This window comes from Chrysochloris asiatica, unplaced genomic scaffold (assembly GCF_000296735.1).
Source record: "Chrysochloris asiatica unplaced genomic scaffold, ChrAsi1.0 scaffold00014, whole genome shotgun sequence".
Classification (NCBI taxonomy): domain Eukaryota; kingdom Metazoa; phylum Chordata; class Mammalia; order Afrosoricida; family Chrysochloridae; genus Chrysochloris; species Chrysochloris asiatica.
In genome coordinates, this window is record NW_006408532.1 from 13,531,553 (window position 1) to 13,537,431 (window position 5,879).

Sequence of the window (5,879 nt, forward strand, 5' to 3'; positions counted from 1 at the left end):
GTCCAGTGGTGAGGATTTTTGTTTTCTTTGCATTGAGATGCAATCCATACTGAAGGCTGTGCTCTTTGATCTTCATCAGTAAATGTTTTAAGTTCTCTTCACTTTCAGCAAGCAAGGTTGTATCATCTAAATACACTAGTAGAACTAACATGTTTTCACTAGAAGGCAGAAATCCTATGAATCATATCCAGTAAGGCAGTAAGGCTTCAGAAACTGATAGTTCCCAAGTGAGTTTGAAAGGATCTTGTTACTCAGGATCCTAAGGGGGTTGTTGCCTTGGGAACCATAGGTAAGGATAATTACTTCAGCTCCTTTTAGTGACTCTTCAGTTCTCAATACAACTGCTCACAGAGATGGCTGTCTAATAGTTGCCAGACCCACACTCGAGACATAGTCCTTCTCTTGGAAGATTTAACCTGGCACCTGTGGCTGCGCACTGCATCCCTGTTCAGACCATGTGGTCTGAACAGACCACACACAGGACTACCTCTGATTTCTGTCACCTGAGATTCAGAGTAACAAATGCCACACAAAGCAATGAGGCTAATGTGGTTCTTAAGATAGCCTGGGAGCCAGGTGAGTAGATTTTTCTTTTTTCCTTGCAGTAGGTATTTATCAGTGAAGCAGTACATTTTTTTTTTTTTTTCTATTGTGAGTTGAGTGAAAGTTTACAGAGCAGATAATCAGTTTTATATTTAACAAATGATATACTTTGCTTCATTGCGTGGTTGCAATCCCCTCCATGCACCAACAGTTAACAGCATTTTCCTTTGTTCACTTTAATCACTGCATTCCTCCCTATGCTTCCTGCCACCCCCATCTTTCCTCTGCCTGCCTGTCACTAATGTAGATTGCCTGCCCTTTCACCAGTGTCAATGTGTGTGTACTCTCTAGCGCATGCTTAATTTCCTCCTCCCCACCAAACCATCACAGATTGTTTCTTTTGTCAAGAAAACCCCCCTCTTTGTTTTTTGTTTGTTTTATGATGTACCAAAAGAAAAATATAAAAACAAAAAAAATCAACCCACACAGAAATATAGAATTGTGTAAACAACCAAAGGGCACACGCTGGAAGCCAGCCTCCTGGTCACCAGCACACAGCCTTTCTCTTTCCATGAGTCTAGAATCCTCAGCTGCTCAATCTCTCTATGCCATCACCTCTGCCTCCATCTCTGGTGTCCCAGCTTCTCTGGCTAGGGTTCCACATTCTGCTCATGCTTATAGAGCATTCTTGATAGGAGTTTTTAGTCATATCAAGTCAAGAAGTTACTATCTGTTTCTACTTGTTATTCATAAAAAGAACCATATGTACCTTAGTGAGAGAAGACATTCAATGTTTTAATTCAACACAGAAATTCCTGAGTACGTACTATGTGTCACTGTGCCATGTGTAAGCTCAGTTGTCAGAGAGTTTGGCTAGTCTGTGTGCTTGGGTATATGTGAGTGTATATAACAAAGGGACTTGTAGGGGAGAAAAGGGAGACCTTGAGCCAACAACCGGTAGGTGGAATGTACGAAATTGCAAAGAAGCCAACCATGGATACACATGGAATCACAGGATGGAGCAGACGGTCATACCCAACTGGGGAGATCAGAGAAGGGTCCATGAGTTCAGTGGTTTTAGAAGTGTGTCTTGAAGGATAGACAAAATTTTGGGTGTTTCTTTTGGGTGGGGCGGATTTACTACTTTTATTGTTGAACTGCTGGTGTAGCCCTGTAGAATAAGCACTGATTACTAACTTGGATCTTGGCTGAAAGCAGAGAACACCTGTGCTTTATTGACTATGCAATTGCTTTCGATTGTGTGGATCATGACAAGCTATGGACAATATTGCCAAGTGTGAGTATTCCTGAACACTTAATTGTGCTCATGAGGAATCTGTATTTGGACCAAGAGGCAGTTGTTCAAACAGAACATGGGAACACTGAATGGTTTAAAATTAAGAAAGATGTGTGACAGGGTTGTATTCATTCACTATACTTATTCAAACTGTATGCTGAGCAAATAATCCGAGAAGCTGGGTTATATGAAGAAAAACATGCATCAGGATTGGCAGAAGACTCATTACCAACTTGTGATATGTAGATGATATAACCTTGCTTGCTGAAAGTGAAGAGGACTTAAAACATTTACTGATGAAGATCAAAGAGCACAGCCTTCAGTGTGGATTACATCTCAATGCAAAGAAAACAAAAATCCTCACCACTGGACAAATAAACAGCATTCTTAACAACGGAGAAAAGATTGAAGTTGTCAAGGACTGCATTCTTCTTGGATCAACTATCAACACTCATGGAAGCAACAGTCAATAAATCAAAGGACACATTGCATTAGGAAAATCTGCTGCACAAGACCTTTTTAAAGTGTTGAAGAGCAAAGATGCCAGCTTGAGGACAAAGGTGCACCTTACCAAAGCCATGGTGTTTTCAATAACCTCATATGGATGTGAAAGCTGGACAGTGAATAAGGAAGGCCATAGAAGAATTGATACTTTTAAGTTATGGTGTTGGAGGAGAATATTGAAAGTGCCATGGCTGCCAAAAGAACAAACAGATCTGTGTGAGAAGAAATGCAGCCAGAGTGCTCCTTGGAGGCCAGGAAGGCCAAACTTTGTCTCTCATACTTCAGACATATTGTCAGGAGGGACCAGTTGCTGGAGAAGGATATCATGTTTGGTAGGATGGAGGGTCAGAGAAAAAGAGGGCAACCCCCAGCAAGATGGATTGGCCAAGTGGCAGTATCAGTGGGCTCAAGCGTTGCAACGATAGTGAGGTTTGCCCAGGACTGGGCATTGTTTCGTTCTGCTGTGCGTGGGGTTGGTATGAGTTGGTACTGACTCAATGACACCTAACAACAACAACTAACCACAAGGTTGTAGTTCAAACTCACCAAGTGCTCCTTGGAAACTCTATACAGTGTCACTGTGAATCAGAACTGACTTGATGATGCTTAACAACAATAATTTTTAAAAATTAGTTTAGCTTTATAGAAAGGTTACACAGAAAGTGAAGATAATTCTCCTATCCCCTCTCTTCCTACTATACACAGTTTCTCCTATTATGTGGTAGGAGTCCCTGAGTAGTATGAGTGGTGAACGTATTTGGCTGCTAACTTAAAGACTGGTGATCTGAATCCACCACACACTGAAAAACCAGCCATTGAAAACCCTATGGAGAATAGTTCTACTTTAACACACATGGGGTTGCCATGAGTCAGAATTAACTCGATGACAACTGGTCTAGTCCTGATGTTCTTGTTGCAATTGATGAGCCAATTGTAGTTGTTGTTCAGTTAGTTCTGATTCATATACAACCGGCCAGTCCTGCACCACCCTTACTATCATTGCTGTTAGAATCCATTGATGTAGATACTGTCAATCTATCTCATTGAAGATCTTCCTCTTTGGGGATGACTCTCTACTTTACCAACCAAGCATGAGCCTCCTTCTCTAAGGACTTCCTAAAGACAAGTACATTAAATGATCTCTCATCATTCTCATTTCTAAGGAACATTCTGGCTGTACTTCTTCCCAAATAAGATCTGTTTGTTCTTTTGGTAGTCTATGGTACATTAAATATTCTTTGCCAGTACCATAGTTCAAAGACATCAGTTATTTCCTGGCATAGCACACCATTATGATGGTCTAATTCAAAATGGCCAATACAGTCCATTTTACTTCATTTATGCCTAAGGAGTCCTGGTGTGGTGCTGTGGGTTAATGCTACAGACTGTAAAGCCATTTGAACTGCAAGGTCGGTGGTTCAAGTTCACCAGCTGCTCCTTGGAAACCCTATACAGGGTTGCTATGGGTCGGAACCAACTTGATGGTACTTAACAACAACAACAATGCCTAAGATATTGATCTTTATACATTTCAGTTTTTACAACTACCAATTTTCCTAAAGTCATACTTTGTACATTCCATATTCCAATTATTAATGGTTGTTTGCAACTGTTTCTTCTCATTTTGAGATGTGTTACATAAGTAAGTGAAGGTCCTCAAAGCTTTACTCACTCCCCATCACTAATGTCCACTCTGCTTTGAGGAGGCAGCTCTTCCCTAGTTGTATTTTGACTGTCTTCTGGCCTGAGGAGCTTATCTTGTGTCGTCACTGTTCATTATGTTTCCACTGGCTGACTTTGTCAAAAGTAGATCAAAAATCTTTCTTCCCAGTCTGTCTTAGTCTGGAAGCACCACTGAAATCTGTCCACCATGAATAACCCTGCTAATATTTGAAATGTGGGTGGCATAGCTTCCAACCTCACACCAATACACAAGTCACCAAGTATGACAAACTGACAGACGAATGATGAGATGAGTAAATACTGACACATTATGATTAACCAAAGTCCATAGTCCATATTGTTTCACTTCTTGTGTTGTACAGTTCTATGGATTTTGACAAATGCATAATGTTATGTATCTGCCATTATAGTCTCATACAGAACAGTTTCTCTGCCCTTAAAAAGTCCTGGATTGGTAAGATTTTCAGAGCAGATTAGGGAGATGTGGGCATCTAGAAAACCATTCCCATGGGAAAGCTTGAGTTATTCTGGGAAAAAGGTCTATGTTGGCAGAAGTGTAGTTTGCAGTTAGTATGAACAAGATGAGTTGAAACCCATAATATATATATATATATACCTTAAGTATCAGGCCAAGGGATCTCACTTCTTATGGAAGGGCACCTGGAAAGAGCCCAGAAAAGTCATTTGAAGGAATTTAAATTGAAAAGTACCATGGCCAGAGCTGAAGAGTTGTGTGTAGAGAACCTTGATGTTGAACAGCTATTGAGACCCTCTCAAAATCACCCAGGCAAGATGTAATATGAAGCAATGATCAAAACTAAAACAGAAAACAGTTAATGTTGGATAGATTGTGAGGAGACTGGAATTCTCCTATACTGCTGATGAGATTGCGAAATGGTACAGCCACTGTGGAAAACATGGTACAGCCTTAGTAAGTTAGCAATAGAGATGCCATATGATTCAGAAATTCCACTCCTAGGTAACTATACAAGAGAAATAAAAGCTGTGGCATGAATACATATATGCACACTCATGTTCATCACAGCACTATTCACAATAGCAAAAAGATGGAAAAATCTAACCACCCATCAACGGATGAATGGATAAACAAACTATGGTACATACACACACTGGAATACTACCCAACATTACAGAATAACAACCTGTGAAACATCTCACAACATGGATGAACCTGGAGGACATTATGCTGAGTGAAATAAGTCAATCACAGAAGAACAAATATTACATGAGAATATTATTATAAAAATCTAGTCACGAAACAAAATGTGTATAAATTGTTGAACGGGAAACTAATTTAATCTGTAAATTTTCACCACAATAATATGTTCAAAAAAGATGTAGCGTGAGGACAAGAAGGATAGAGAGAATTTAATGGAGATAAGGGACAATGGAGAAAAATTCTATGGAGCAATTGATTGAACACGGGCCAGGATAAGGACTAAGAAATTCCATAAGAATTGGTTTAAAAATTAAGATGATTTATTGGCTCTCATTAAAACAGTCATGCATAAATTAGCACAGCTGTTGACACACAATATGCTCTTAGTACATGTTTATTGTTGTTGTTATCTTTGAGTGGGTTCTAACTCAGAGTGACCCTGTATAGGGTTTCTAATGAGCAGCTGGTAAATTTGAACAGCCAACCTTGTGGTTAAACTGACTTGCAGTCCAGTGTTTATCCTATAGTGCCATACCAGGACTCCCAATGTATGTTTAGTAAATGGAATTTATCAGTAAAAGTGGGTCACGTGCTTTGTTGTTTGCAGCTTTTGTTGATGGGCTCCAACCAGGGTGGCTTCTTCTGACTTGGCAATTCAAGTGTACAAGAGCA